Raw genomic sequence first — 16,833 nt, 5'->3', positions numbered from 1 at the left:
ACCCAGCCTCATTCCACTGCACCCACTCTTTTCTGTGTTGGCTTATGGACGGGAGTAAAGGAGCTTGGCACCTCTTTCCTGTGTTGATGTGGTAGCCCATCACTGGGTTGTAAAGCGCCTTGCCTCCTCTTTTATTTGGGAGAAATATACTGGGTGACGTGTATTTATTTTCGGAGTGATACTGATCTAACTTTATGGAAATAATACTAGCTAGAAAGTTAGGGGATGGATTTTCTATCTGATGAGAGTTTTGGGCAAATCGAATACCTAGTTTCTGAGCCTTATTTTTTCTCTGATGCAAGAAAACTGTAAATTAGCCAGTGAAAAACTCTCACAGCTCTGGATATGGGTTTAGGGCACTGGATTTTTACCACTTACGTTCTTTTCTTTTTGTGTGTGTGTGTTTTGTTTGTTTGTTTTTGAGATGGAGTCTCATTCTGTTGCCCAGGCTGGAGTGCAGTGGTGCGATCTCCACTCACTGCAACCTCTGCCTCCTGGGTTCAAGTGATTCTTCTGCCCCAGCCTTCTGAGTAGCTGGGACTACAGGTGTGCACTGCTATGCCCGGCTAATTTTTTTTGTATTTTCAGTAGAGACGGGGTTTCACCATATTGGCCAGGCTGGTCTCAAACTCCTGACCTTGTGATCCACCCACCTCAGCCTCCCAAAATGATAGGATTACAGGTGTGAGCCACCACACCCTGCCCACCACTCACTTTCTTACTACTTCTCTTGCGCAGGGATCATGGCCCAAGTTTTAGTGCCTACCCTGTCCATTGAAGATGAGGACTCCTACGAGAGCAGGATGGTGGTGACGTTCCTTATGTCAGCTCTTGAGTCCACGGTGAGGCCTTCTGTTCTAACATTCAGTAGTTCAGTAGGACTTGGTTGTAGATACGGTTGATTTGTTTTTGTAGAACATACAATTTTATGTTTTTAAGTTCTAATGAGTAGTGTTTTTTTTTTTCTTGAATAGTAGTTATGGTCAAACACTTCCAACCAAATGTGTGTGCAGAGTTTCTACTCCAATTTTCAGACAATCTGGATACCAACTCGGTATCCCACGATTCCATTCTGACACTCCCTGGAGTTAGTGCAGACCACACAGGTCAGGGCTCAGTCCCACAAGACTACCCTCACTTCAAATGCCAATTGCAAGCCCTGGGTTGTTACATGTACTTTTGACCAATCAGTTAGAAACCGGGGTCTCATGGCCCCCTTCTTGGGTTGAATCATTTGCTAAAACACCTTGCAGAACTCAGAAAACAGGTTATTTTCCTTTTTTTCCTGAGATTCAGGGTCTCACTCTGTTGCCAGGCTGGAATGTAGTGGTGTGATCAAAGCTCACTGTAGCCTCAAACTCCTGGCCCTAAGTGATCCTCCCACCTCAGCCTCCCAAATAGCTGAGACTAATATAGGACTGCACCACCGTAGCTGGCTATGTTCTTTTATTTTTTGTAGAGATGGGGTCTTGTTATGTTGCCCAGGCTGGTCTCAAATTTCTGACCTCACATGATCCTCCCACCTCAACCTCCACAACGTGCTGGGATTGTGGACATGAGCCACTGTGTCTCACCAATTTATTATTACTGGTTCATTGTAAAGGATATATCTCAGAAACAGCCAGTGAAAGAGATGTACATGCTGGGCACAGTGGCTTATGTCTGTAATCTCAGCACTTTGGGAGACTGAGGCGGGAGAATCGCTTAAGTTCAGGAGTTTAAGACCAGCCTGGGCAACATGGTGAAAACCCATCTCTACAGAAAGTTTTTGTAAAAATTAGCCAGGTACAGTGACATGTGCCTATAGTTCTAGCTACTCACTTGTTATTTAGGAACTTAGGAATTTTTCACTGGAATTCATGTGAAGAAAGACCATGGGCATTTGCAATGGATTTAGCATTCATCATTTGACTGCATGACTCATGCCAGAACCATAATTTTACTAATTTTTCAGATACTACTCAGCTGGGAACTGAGCCTAACCAGCAACCCACCCTCAACCATTCAGTGGTCTTTTGTTTTACTCTATTCCTCCTGAAAGTCCATTACTCTCAGAAGGTGATAAAAACTTGCATTTCTTTTTCTTTTTTCTTCCTAGAGACAGGGTCTTGCTGTGTCACCCAGGCTGCAGTGCAGTGGTGCGATCATGGCTCACTGCAGCTGGAAACCCCTGGGCTCAAACAATCCTCCCACCTCAGCCTCCCAAGTAGCTGGGACTACAGACATTTGCCCCTATGCCCAGCTGACTTCTTTGTTTTTTATTGTACAGATGGGATCTTACTATGTTGCCCAGGATGGTGTCAAACTCCTGGCCTCAAGTGTTTTTTCTGCCTCAGCTTCCCAAAGTGCTGGGATTATACGCAGGTGGGAGCCACCTGTGTTCAACCCCTATTTTCTTTCTTTTCTTTTTTTTTCTTTTGGAGACAGAGTCTTGCTCTGTCACCCAGGCTGGAGTGCAGTGGCATGATCTTGGCTCACTGCAAACTCCACCTCCCTGGTTCAAGCAATTCCCCTGTCATAGCATCATGAATAGCTGGCATTACAAGTGCATGCCACCATGCCTGGCTAATTTTTTGTATTTTAATAGAGACAGGGTTTTGCCATGTTGGCCAGACTGGTCTCGAACTCCTGACCTCAGGTGATCTGCCCGCCTCAGTCTCCCAAAGTGCTGGAATTACAGGCATGAGCCACAGCACCCGGCTCCTTTAATGATTTTATTGAAACATGATTAACATATCATACAATTCATTTGTGAAAGTATGCAATTCAGGCTGGGCGCAGTGGCTAATTCCTATCATGCTGAGACTTTGGGAGGCTGAGGGAGGTGGATCACTTGAGTTCAGGAGTTTGAGACTAGCCTGGGCAGCAAGGCAAAACAGCATCTCTGTTAAAAATACAAAAATTAGCTGGGCGTGGTGGCTCATGCCTGTAGTCTCAACTACTCGGGGACATGAGGCTGGAAGATCACTTGAGCCCAGAAGGCATAGGCTGCAGTGAGACCAGGTGGCGCCACTGCACTACAGCGTGGGTGACAGAAGGAGACTTTGTCTCTAAATAACTAAAGAAAAAAAGAAAGTATACAATTCAGTGGTTTTTAGAATATTCAAAGAGCTGTGTATCCATCACAGTCACTTTTAGAAGTGATTACTCACTTATGAGTTACCCACTTATGAGTGAGAAACCCTCACTTATTAACTGCTACCTCCTACTTCCTCCATATTCCTGTGTCTTCATAGACGACCACTGATTTATTTTCTGTCATTGTAGTTTTGCCTAATCTGGACCTTTTATGGAAATAGAATTGTACAATATGTGATCTTTTGTAGTTTGCTTTTTTTTCTCTTAGCACAATGTTTTCAAATTTCTTTCATGTTATAGTGTATATCAGTATTTTTTTCTTTTTGTAGCTGAATAATAGCTTATGTTTATCCATTCATCAGTTGATGGACATTTGTGTTGTTTCTGCATATTGGCCATCATGAGTAATGCTGCTATGAACAATCATGTGCAAGTTTTAGTGTGAACATATATTTTTATTTCTCTTGGATTTACACCCAGGAGTGAAATTGTTGCATTATGTGATAACTATACATTCAGCCTTTGAAAAATGGCCATGTTGTTTTTCAAAGTGGTTACACCAGTCAGGCACAGTGGCTCACACCTTTAGTCTCAGGTATTTGAGAGGCTGAGTTTGGAGGATTGCGTTAGCCCAGGAGTTCAGGACCAGCCTGGGCAACATAGGGAGACAATATCTTGATTTTTAAAAAAATCAAATGACAAGAAAAGAAACACCCAAATTGATTACACCATTTTATGTTCCCACCAGTAATGTATGTGGGTTCCAATTCTTCCACGTTGTCACCAACTTTTTTTTTTTTTTTTGAGACAAAACCTTGCCCTGTCACCCAGGCTAGAGTGCAGTGGCATGAACATGGCCAGTGCAGCCGTGATCTCCCAGGCACAAGTGATCCTCTCACCTCAGCCTCCCAAGTAGCTGAGACTTACAGGTGAATGCCATCATGTGTGGCTGATTTTTACATTTTTTTGGTAGAGATTGGGTTTTGACATGTAGCCCAGGTCTGTGTCAAACTCCTGAGCTCAAGTGATCTGCCTGCTTCAGCCTCCCGAAGTGCTGGGATTACAGGTGTGTGCCATCAAACCCGACTGGTGTAACCACTTTGGAAAACAGCCACTGAGCCTAGCCTTCACCGATATACCAATATTTGTTATTATCTTTTTTTTTACTTACTATTTTTTATTTTAAAAAACTTAGATTTTTCGTCTGCCTTATTAATTATAATAACAAACAATTTTGTAGTAGAGTCCCCCAAAAAAGTGTTTGTTGTTTAACTGAAATAGTTTTTTTTTTTAACCTGGATATATATTTTTTCATTTTCATTTTATTTTTAGTTTTTATTTAAAAAATTTTTTTTAATATTTTTTATTTAATAGGTGTTTTGGAAAAAGGTGGTGTTTGGTTCCATGAATAAGTTCTTTAGTTTTGAGTTCTGAAATTTTGTAGTACCCCTCATTACTCATTAAATATGTATTAACTCATTATAAAATAATTAATAAACCAAAGACTTTAGTAAAATGGAAATTTTATTTTAACTTGCAACCTGAGAAATAACTGTCAAAAAAATTAGAGAAATTACCATATTAAAGTTTGAAAATCTTGAACCTAGCAATGAAAACGCAGGTGCACCTAAGAACCACCAGCCGACTGGTCAGGGTGAACAAAACTAAATAAAAAGCAAAAGAAAACCAAGAAAACCAAATTCAGGATTATTTGGTATTCTGTAATGCTATTTTATCTTGGGAGTCACAGGAAATAGTTCTTCTTCTTCTTCTTCTTCTTCTTCTTATTATTATTATTTTGATATGGAATCTCTGTCACCCAGGCTGGAGTGCAGTGGCACAATCTCAGCTAACTGCAACCTCTGCCTCTCGGGTTCAAGTGATTATCCTGTCTCAGCCTCCAGAGTAGTTGGGATTACAGGCATGCTCCACCATGCCTGGCTAACTTTTGTATTTTTATTAGAGATAGGGTTTCACCATATTGGCCATGCTGGTCTCAAACTCCTGACCTCAAGCAATCCACCTACGTTGGCCTCCCAAAGTGCTGGAATTACAGGCATAGGCCACTGCACTCAGCTGATTTTATGTACATTCCAAGTCAGAATACATTCTATTCTTGAATACTTTGTGAATACCCAAATCATAAGCATTTTGCTGGATGCATTCAGAAATATTTTATTTAAAAAGAACATTAATTGAAGTTTTACACCATTTATGATTCATCAAATGCAGCAACTGAATACTGGCATATAGCAACATTACAGAGGTTAGTCTAAGATAAAACTCATAAAAGGGTAAAAGGAAGGAAAGGAGAAAGGATACCAAGCTATATAAAGATTTTAAAAACAGGCCGGGTTCAGTAGCTCATGCCTGTAATTTCAACATCTTGGGAGGCTGAGGTGGGCAGATCACGAGGTCAGGAGATCAAGACTCATCCTGGCTAACATGGTGAAACCCTGTCTCTACTAAAAGTACAAAAATTAGCTGGGCGTGGTGGCACACACCTGTAATTCCAGCTACTCAGGAGGCTGAGGCAGGAGAATCGCTTGAACCTGAGAGGCAGAGCTTGCAGTGAGCTGAGATCGTGCCACTGCACTCCAGCCTGGGTGACAGAGCAAGACACCATTTCAAAAAAAATAATAATAATAAATGAAAAATTAATAAAAATATTACCAGGGCCACCCTAATGAAATAACTGGGAAAGTTCTTTTTCTTACTGTGTTTCTTTAGTTTCTTTATTTGTAGGCACAGCTGCATAAAGAAACCAGATGGCCCAACAGCACCAGAGCTTCTCCATCCCTGACCAGATATCAGAAGGAGATAAGATCTCCAACCAGCACAAACTTGAACAGGTGACCCCTAGTTGCTTTTAGATCTTTTTTTTTTTTTTTTTTTAAGACAGAATCTTACTCTTGCCCAGGCTTAGGTGCAGGGGCACCATCTCGGCTCACTGCAACCTCCAGCTCCCAGGTTCAAGTGATTCTCCTCCTCAGCCTCCCAAAGTAGCTGGGATTACAGGTGTGTACCACCTCGCCCGGCTAATTTTTTTTTTGTATTTTTTATTAGTAGAGACCGGGTTTCACCATGTTGGCTAGGCTGGTCTCGAACTCCTCACCTTAGGTAATCCACCCACCTCAGCCTCCTAAAGATGTATGTTTATGCACTGAACCTATGCACCTAGAGTCCCACCCTGTACAGTTCTTAAAAACCCCTGATAAAATTGAGTATTAATTCTAGTGATATTTTAGTGAATCCTTTTTTTTTTTACAGAAAATTATTTCATTTGCAATAATGACAGTTCTACTTTTATTTTACAATCTGGACAATTATTTTCTGTTGTAGAATTTTCCTGGCTAATACTACAATGCTGAATAGAGTGGTTAAAGTGGAAATTCTTGCCTCTCAAACTTTCAGGTAAAGAAGCACAAGTCTGTCGCCATTAAGTATGATGGATGTTAGCTGTAGGTTTTTTATAGATACCTCTTAGTGGGTCTCAAAATCTTTTTCTATTAGTAGTTTGCTGGGGGTTTTGTCAGGAATGATGCTTGATATTTGTAACTTTCTCTGTACCTATTTAAAGGATCACTTTTTGTTCTTTACTAATATTGGGCATTATCTTGATTGAATTTTAGATACTAAGTCACAATGACACTTACAAAACAATCACATTTGTTCTTGGTGTATATTCATATTTTATGTGCCTGGATTTAGCGTGCTAAAGTTTTCTGAGGCTGTATGTGTCTACATGAATATGGCATATTTGCCCACACACCTTCTGTTTATACTTGTGTCTGGTCTTAGTATTACAGTAATACTGGCCTCTAGAATGAATTGGAAAATGTTCCCTCTTCTTCATTTTTTGGAAGTATTTTCTGCTGAAGAATTAGTATCAATTATTTATTGAATATTGGTAGAATGTTTTATATAGGTTATTTTGCCCTGGACTTTTCTTTGTGAAAATTTTTTAAATGAATGCTTTTGCTTTACTCGAATAACAATCCATAATATATAAATATGCATTTTATATTATACTTTTCAGTTTACATTTATAATTTGTACATCCAAGGTGTTAATTTCTAATTTATAACATTCTATGTGTAGTAGATTTTCTAGGCTGTTAACATGAAACAATCAAATAATAGAGAGTGAGTGAGACTTCAGCCCAATCAATGAATGACCCAAAGTCTGTCTATTGTAGGATGAATCATTTAAATATGATGTTATCCTTAATGTTTACATTTTTGTGTGAGGAAAATAAGGTACTGAATCTAAAGGAAATTAGTAAAACTACCATTTAACTTTGGATTTTCTCAAGAGGGCAGAACAAGTAGACCTTCTAATTTTTGTTACTACTTAACATAAGACAGAAACATAGTTTTAATTAGAACTTCAAATTATGCCATTTGAAGAATGGTATGAAGATGATAATTTGATGAATAATTTTAGTAGTACTTGCTTAGTGCATACAATATGTTAGGCAAGATTCTAAGCCGTAACACACACACACACACACACACACACACACACACACACACACATATATATAGACCTTATGTATAATTGTTTAAGGAACCCACGGATTCATGAGCAGTGAAAAACTGACATATTCTCAATCTTAGTAACTTTAAAACTATCATAACAATTTACTGTTTTGATTTACAATAACTATGTACATAAAACTATTAACTTCGTTAGAAAGTTTGACTTGGCATGGAGATAAATGTGTTGCACAGTTGAAAAGTAACCATAGACACATTATTATCAAATACCAAACAAAAACATTTTAAAAAAAGATTAGGACTAAAAGATGCCATAGAATTTGTCACAGCAAAAATACAACAGAGCACACTTTTAGGCACTGTGATATGTTAATAAAAACGATCAATTAATGTGTAAACACAGGCCAGTGTGCTCATCATTACATGAAAAAATTTTAGAACTAGTAAACAAAGTCAGTAAGTTTGCAGGATACTATATCAATGTACAAAAAATCAATTGCATTTTTATACCCCAACAACAAATATATGGGAAAAATCAAGAAGACAGTTACATATACTATAACATCTAAAATAACAAAATATTAGGTTGGTAATGGCAAAAATCACAATTACATTTGCACCAATCTAATACTTAGAAATAAATATAATAAAGAAGGAGAAAGATTTGTACAACAAAAACTGTAAAATATTAGTGGAGGCAATTATAGAAAAGACAAATTTAAAAATACTTAGTGTTCATGGATTAGAAAAATTAGTATTAAAACATTCATACTGGCCAGGCATGGTGGCTCACGCCTGTAATCCCAGCACTTTGGGAGGCCGAGGCGGGTGGATCATGAGGTCAGGAGATCGAGACCATCCTGGCCAAAATGGTGAAACCCTGTCTCTGCTAAAAGTACAAGAATTAGCTGGGTGTGGTGGCACATGCCTGTAATACCAGCTACTCAGGAGGCTGAGGCATGAGAATCGCTTGAGCCCAGGAGGCGGAGTTTGCAGTGAGCCGAGATTGCGCCACTGCACTCCAGCCAGGTGGTAAAGTGAGACTCCATCTCAAAAAAACAAAACCAGAAAAAAAACATTCATACTACTGAAATTGGTGTATATATTTAAAGCAATTTCTATCGTAATTTCAATAGCATTTTCAACAAAAAATTAAAAAAATCCACAGTTTGTATGGAATTACAAAAGATCTCAAATAAAGCAATTTTGAGCAAGAGGGACAAAGCTAGAAGCAGTATGCTGCCTAATTTCAAGCTATATAGCAAAGCTGTGGTCATCAAAACTGCAAAATATTGGCATAAACACAAACACATAAGCCAATGGAACAAAATAGAGAGCTCAGATATGTATGAAATATATCCGTCTGTGTATGGTCAACAAATTTTCAACAAAGGCATATAAACACATAATGGTGAAAGAATAAACTCTTCAATAAATGGTGATGGGAAAATGGGATATCCATATGCAAAAACAAATTGCACCCAACCTTTACAACGTACATAAAATTAATTTAAAATATATTAAAGACTTAAACATTGGACTTGAAACCATAAATCTTCTAGAAGACAACACTGAGCAAAATTATTTGGCATTGATCCTAGCAATAGTTTTTTTTTGTATTTGACACCAAAAGCACAGGAAAAAAAGTAGGACTACATCAAACTAAAAACTTTCCACTGCATAGCAAAAGACCGTCAGAGACATTAAAACGCTATCTACAGAATTGGAGAAAAATACCTGTATGCCAAATATCAGATAAAGGATTAATGTTCAAAATCTGCAAGAAACTCATAAAACTTAAGCCCCCAAAATAAAAATAACGAGAAAACGTAACACATTCTTTTAAAAAGCAGCCAAAAAAACTAGTTTTTTTTTAAAGAAGCCATTAGAAATTCTGAGAAAAATGCAAATCAAAACCACAATGAGTTAGCATTCAAACACATATTAAGGTGATATTTATCAAAAATTCAAAAGAAAGCAAGTGTTATCAAGAATATAGAGAAAAGGGACCTTTGTACTCTATCACCGGGAATGTAAATTGGTAAGCCGTTATGGAAGATGGCATGGAGGTTCATCAAATAATTAAAAATAAAACTATCATGTGATTCAGCAATCTCACATCTAAGTAAATATCCAAACAATATAAATTCACTATCTTGAAGAGACATTTTCACTCCTATGTTGATTGAAGCATTATTAACTATAGATAAGGGGCCGGGTGCAGTGGCTCACGCCTGTAATCCCAGCACTTTGGGAGGCCAAGGTGTGTGGATCACGAGGTCAGGAGTTTGAGACCAGCCTGGCCAATATGGTGAAACCCTGTCTCTACTCAAAATACAAAAATTAGCTGGGTGACAGCAGGCACCTGTAGTCCCAGCTACTCGGCAGGCTGAGGCAGGAGAATTCACTGAACCTGGGAGGTGGAGGTTGCAGTGAGCCTCCAACTTGCCACTGCACTCCAGCCTGGGCAACAGAGTGAAACTCCATAGGCTGGGTAACATAGCAAGACCATGTCCCTACAAATTAGCTAGGCATGGTGGTGTATTGCTGTGGTCCTTGCTACTTTGGAGGCTGAGGTGAGAGAATAATTTATACCCAAAATTTAGAGGTTACAGTGAGCTATAATCATGCCACTGCACTCCAGCCTGTTGTTATATCTAACAACAACAAGAAAAATGAAATGTTACATATACGTATTGTATGTACGTGTGTGTGTGTGTGTGTGTGTGTGTGTGTGTGTGACACAATTCAGGCCTTGAAAAAAATCTTGACATTTGCAACCACATGGATCATCTTGAGGGCGTTATGCTAAGTGAAATAAGCCAGACACAGAAAGATGAACACTGCATTATCTCAATTATATGTGGAATCTAAAAAAGGGCTTGAATTATAGTTACAGAGAGTAGAATGGTAGTGACCAAGGGCTGTGGCTTGGGGGAATGAGATATTGGTCAAATGGTACAAACCTGTTTTATAAGATGAATAAGTACTGGAGACCTAATGTACAGAATGGAGGCTACAGTTAATGTATAGGTAAATTTTATTAATAAAGAAGACCTCAAATATTCTTATTACACCAACAGTAACTATGGGAAGTGATGAGTATGTTATTTAGCTTGATTGTAGTAATTTTATTATATATATTTACATATACATAAACCACATTGTATACCTTAAATATATGCAATTTTTATTTGTCAATTATAGCACATGTGGGAAAATATTGTGTAACCATATAGTATCTAATTACATGTAAATTTCATTTAAAACCCTTTAAAATAAATTCTAAATTAAATGTAAAATCCAAATTGACATATTTCCAGTCAGGGAGGTTCTAACGAACAAGCATAGTATAAAAGCTAAAATTGGATATTTAGCTAAAGTACCTTTCATAAATAAGAGTAAATTAAAATATTTTCGAAAGTAAAAACATTGAGAAATTTGATTACCAAGAGAATATTGTTAAGAGTATACTTCAAGGCAGGTTGCGGTGGCTTACGTCTGTAATCCCAGCACTTTGGGAGGCTGAGGTGGGCGGATCAAGAGGTCAGGAGTTCGAGACCAGCCTGACCAACATGGTGAAATCCCTTCTCTACTAAAAATACAAAACTTTGCTGGGCATGGGGGTGCGTGCCTATAATCCCAGCTGCTCAGGAAGCTGAGGATGAGAATTGCTTGAACCCAGGAGGTGGAGGTTGCAGTAGCTGAGATTTCATCACTGCCCTCCAGCCTCAGCTACAGAGCGAAAAAAAAAAAAAAAAAAGGAAGAGTATACTTTGAGAGAAACATTTTCTGCTACCAAGATAAAGTGAAAATAAAAATGTGAGAAACTTGATACAGAAATGTCAACCGATGGTAGACACTGGAATTAAAGAAATTACATGGTCCTTAGATGCATCAGTTTTGAAAGCATATAAATATAATAAAAGTATGATTCCATGCATTTTATTAAATAAGATAAAAAGAACTCCAGGGCTACTTGAACAATTTAACTATAGGAGAAGACTATTTTTTAGAAATGTTTTCCATCGCCAACTTGTTAAAGCTTTATAGCACTTTGCATATTTTGGAGAATGTCAACTATATTTTTATCAGAGCTGATTTGTTCCGGTGGAACAACAGTGGCATAGACATCGCCCACAAGATTCTGCACACTCAGGAAGACTGGGTTACACGTCCACAGCAGGGTTGAAGAAGATGAGATGATGAGGTCCACCCAGCACATGACCAGAAAGTAGCTCACTAACAGCGGGATGGTCCGAGCAGCCCTTTTCTCTGGGAAGGCTTGTGGAGAGATGCTGATGCTGTGAAGGTGCTGAGGTTGCCTCTCATGCCTGGACACAAGGATCACCATGTGTGCAATTGAATGCAGTGTAATTCCTATAATGAAGACATCCCTGGATAATGTCAGAGTAAAAAAATACTTTTCTCATGAAGGACTTCATGGGAGAAAGTGAACAGTATTTGCTGCCCTTAGGTAGACTGGTCTGGGTCACATTAGAAGAAGCCACAGTAAAGAATACTATGTTATGACTGAAAGACAAATTGATGGACCAACAAAAAAAGAAAAAAGATGACACGATACTGTTATTTGTGAATTTCTATTTAAGCCTTGCCAAACAGAAGTTGCTGGGGCTGATGGTGCTGGCCTGGTGTATACTCAGGAGACATGTGTTACAGATACATAGGCCCATCCTCACTCTATTCATGTAGGACAAGGACTTAAATTTGAACTCATTCCCTAAGTGCAGTGATTCAAGCATATCTGGAGGCCAAGCATCCACCACAGTGAGGAACATCACTACATGAATGAAGGCCGAATTACAGCTGATGAGGTCATGGGGCTTCAATTTCTGATCCTGAAGGAATATGAAGATGTTGAAGAAAAGGAAAAAAGTGTTGGCTAAAAGTCCAATGGTAGCTTGGGAAAAAAGGTTTTTGGTTTTTTGTTTTTTGTTTTTGAGACGGAGTCTTGCTCTGTTGCCCAGGCTGGAGTGCAGTGGTGTGATCTCACCTCACTGCAAGCTCTGCCTTCTGGGGTCATGCCATTCTCCTGCCTCAGCCTCCCGAGTAGCTGGGATTACAGGCCCCCACCACCATGCCCGGCTAAGTTTTTGTATTTTCAGTAGAGACGAAGTTTCACCCTGTTAGCCAGGATGGTCTCGATCTCCTGACCTTGTAATCCGCCAGCCTTGGCCTCCCAAAGTGCTGGGATTACAGGCGTGAGCCACTGCACCTGGCTGAAAAAAGGTATTTTTAAGCATAACAGAAGCATTATGCTTAAAGTATGTTCATCTTAATAAAAAAGAAATGTATTTCATGTATCTGGGAAAAAACAACAGATCTCACATTATCAATGTTTGTTCTTTAGTGCTCCAAATAATTACCACGATCATTTTAATTTTACCTTCTCCTTGGTTATCTCTGATTATCTCATGTACATTCTGGATAATCTAGCCTCTTCACTCATTTCCACATCAAATAATATAAAACATCAACACAGCCACAGAGTGTACAATTTCTAAACTTTTATTGTACCATCTGGGTTCCAAACTTTTTAATGTGAAAGCTCATTTTTCTATGTAGCTTCTGCCTAATGGATTGTATGTTCTCAGAACTTCTCAACAAAATATACCTCCCAATAATCCAGCCTTCAAAATGTGCACAACACAATATCACATTTCCTACTGTGTTTCTATGGGTTCCCTACAGGTGATTTGTAGTGTTCTTCAAATATGTTCCTTAGTGGATTTTAGTTTTCGGAATTGAGCTAGAGCAAAAGTATTTTGGAAGTCAGAAAAATGTTACTTCTTTCAGAGTTACATAGGAGAAGTGCTCTGTCCTCCAGAGGACACGTCTGTGACACAGATCATGAGATACAGGGGGAGGATATCCTAGGTTGCTTATTACTTCCACTCCCATCAATTTGTCCTGATGCATTTATAGAGAACAGAAGGATATCTCCATTCCAGCCCCTGAGTTTTGTGTCTTGTAGTGAGTCTGTGCCTCTGTCTTGTCATCTTAAAAAATGCTTCACATTTCCCACCTCCTTAGGTTTAACAGGAAGGCTAGAGGGAATGGGAGTTGCATATGATGTTTTCTCTCACATGAAGGGCTCAAGTGATCTGAAGTTGAATATTTCTCTTCTTCCCCCGCTGAAGACTACAGCAGTCTGGTGATGGGTATTTCCCTTAACTTAGGTCATATAAACTCTGACGAAACCCCAGTAGGTTAGGCTTTGCTCAGATAGTTTTCTGATGGCAGAGCTTGGTAAGAATAGAATGTTCTAGGTGGTTTTTAGAATGGGTACATTTCCTTTCCCTATGCCAGAAACACGAGATTTTTCTACCTCTACTGTAAGAATCTGGTAAGGCTTCTGACAATAAAACTCTCAAAAGTGAGAAGGAGGAACTAAGACTGGCCTCCCCGGAGACTTTAACTCTCATGATTGTCCATGCTCAGGCTTCAGCAATTCCTCAATTACAGCGCAGGTTTCCTACCATAGTACTAATTGCTACTGAAGTTTTTTCTTACCGGTTTCTCTTCTGGTAAGTCGTGATGATCTTTATTCATATACCTTTCCATACAGTTTGGGGGCAGATGTTTAGCTCATGACCTCATTTTTCCGTTTTTAATTCTTTTTTTTTTGAGACAGAGTCTCACTCTGTTGCCCAGATTGGGGTGCAGTGGCGTGATCATGGCTCACTGCAACCTCCGCCTCCTGGATTCAAGCAATTCTTATGCCTCAGCCTCCTGGGTAGCTGGTATTGCAGGCACCCACCACCATGCTCAGCTAATTTTTGTGTTTTTAGTAGAGACGGGGTTTCACCATGTTGGCAAGGCTGTTCTCGAACTCCTGACCTCAGGTGATCAGCCCACCTCAGCCTCCCAAAGTGCTGGGATTTGTACAGGCGTGAGCACCACACTCAGCCTTTAATTTTGTTTTTAATTGACACAATAATTTTACATATAGATGGGGTACAATGTGAGCTTTAGATACGTGTTTATATATGTAATAATCAAATTAGGGGATTTAGCATATCCAACATCTCATTTATTATTTCTTTGTGGTGAGAACATTCAAAACTGTCTTTTCTAGCCATATGAAATATTCAATACAAAATTGTTCACCATAGTCACCCTACTGTGCACTAGAATATATTCCTCCTATTAACCGTAACTTATTGCCCATTGACCATTTTCTCCTCATTTTGCACTCTCTTGCACACCCTAGCTTCTAGTAACCACCATTCTACTCTCTACTCCTATGAGATCAACTTTATTAGATTCTCTATATTAGTGAGAATGTGCAGTATTTTTTTTTATGCCTGGCTTATTTTACTTAACACGGTGTCCTCCAGGTTCATCCCTCTTGCTGCAAAGAACGGAATTTTATCTTTTTATGGCTGAATACTATTTCATTGTGTGTGTGTGTGTATATATCTATCTATATATAGATATCTATATATAGATAGATATTATATAGATATAGATATATATAGACATATATTTATATATATATAGCAAAGACATGGAATCATCTGATGTCCTTCAATAAACAAATGGATTTTACAAATGTGGTGTGTGTGTGTATATATATATATAATTTCATTGTATATATATACACAATGTAATATAGATATATATTACACAATAATGTAAATACACAATCGTATTTCATTGTATATATCTGTATATGTATAGATATATATGTATCTATCTATCTATATATAGATATATATATCTATGTACCTATGTACCTATATCTATCTATATGTCTATATAGATATCTATATCTACATATCTATATAGATATCTTTATCTATAGATAGATATAGATAGATATAGATATCTATATCTATAGATAGGTATAGATAGATATAGATATCTATATCTATAGATAGGTATAGATAGATATAGATATCTATACAACGAAATACGATTGTGTATTTACATTATTGTGTAATATATATTACATTGTGTATATATATATATACACACAATGAAATTATATATATATACACACACACCACATTTGTAAAATCCATTTATTTATTGAAGGACATCAGATGATTCCATGTCTTTGCTATTTTAAATAGTACTGTGTACTAGTACAATAGTACTGGTACTTAGTATGATTGTAAATAGTATTGTAATAGTACTGTGATGAACATAAGCATGCATGTGTCTTTACAGTTGAATGATTTCTGTTTTGGGGGTATATACCAAATAATGGAATTGGTGGGTCAAATGGTAGTTTGGTTTTAAATTCTTTAAGAATTCTCCAGAGTACTTTCTAAGTGGCTGAAAAATTTACATTCCCTCTAGCAGTGTATAAGCTTTCTCTTCACTACCCACCAGCATCTATTATTCTTTGCCTTTTTTAATATGGCTACTGTGACTGATGTGAGATAGTATCCAGTGGTTTCGATTTGCATTTTTCTAATGATTAGTGATATTGAGCATTTTAATATGCTTGTTGGATGCATGTCTGTCTTCTTTTGAGAAGTGTATGTTTGTGTTCTTTTTTCATTTTTAATAAGGTTTGTTTTTTGTTTGGTGAATTACAATTTTTTTAAATAGATTCTATATATTAAACCTTTGATGAAAAACACAGTTTGCAAATTTTTTTTTTCTCATTCTGTTGGTTGTGTGTTTACTCTGTTGATAGTTTCTCTTGCTGTGCTGAAGCTCTTTAGCTTAATCCGGTATCATTTGTCAACTTGTTGTGTTTCAGTTGCTTTTAGAGTCTTGAAGTCTTTGCCAGGGCCAATGTACAGCATGGTATTTCCTAGGTTTTCTTCTAGGGTTCTTACACTTTTAGGTTTTATATTAAGTCTTTAATCCATCTTGAGTTAATTTTTGTATATGGTATAAATGAAGTGGTCCAGCTTCAATCTTCTGCATATGACTAGCCAGTTATCCCAGCACTATTTATTGAATAGGGAGTCTTTTCCTTCCTTCCTTTTTTTTTTTTTTTTGAGATGGATTCGAGTAATTGCCTAGGCTGGAGTGCAGTGCCACGATCTCAGCTCACTGCAACCTCCACCTCCCAGGTTCAAGTGATTCTCCTGCCTCAGCCTCCAGAGTAGCTGAGATTACAAGCGTCCTCCACCACGCCCAGCTAATTTTTGTAATTTTAGTATAGATGGGGTTTTACCATATTGGCCAAGCTGGTCTCAAAACTCCTGACCTCAGGTGATCCACCCGCCTTGGCCTCTGAAAGTGCTGGGATTACAGGCATGAGCCACCGTGC

General features: G+C 38.2%; 2 pseudogenes; one reads left to right on the top strand and one right to left on the bottom strand.

Moving 5' to 3' along the window:
- Positions 1 to 609: 609 nt before the first annotated feature.
- LOC112207474 (general transcription factor II-I-like) overlaps positions 610 to 16,833 on the top strand; it is a 42,594-nt pseudogene continuing 26,370 nt past the window's right edge.
- PANTROV1R-PS292 (vomeronasal 1 receptor panTroV1R-ps292 pseudogene) lies at positions 11,617 to 12,532 on the bottom strand (annotated as a pseudogene).

Source organism: Pan troglodytes, chromosome 14 (assembly GCF_028858775.2).
Source record: "Pan troglodytes isolate AG18354 chromosome 14, NHGRI_mPanTro3-v2.0_pri, whole genome shotgun sequence".
Classification (NCBI taxonomy): Eukaryota; Metazoa; Chordata; class Mammalia; order Primates; family Hominidae; genus Pan; species Pan troglodytes.
Note: the sequence above shows the minus strand (reverse complement) of the source record. Positions and strands in the feature narration are given on the sequence as shown.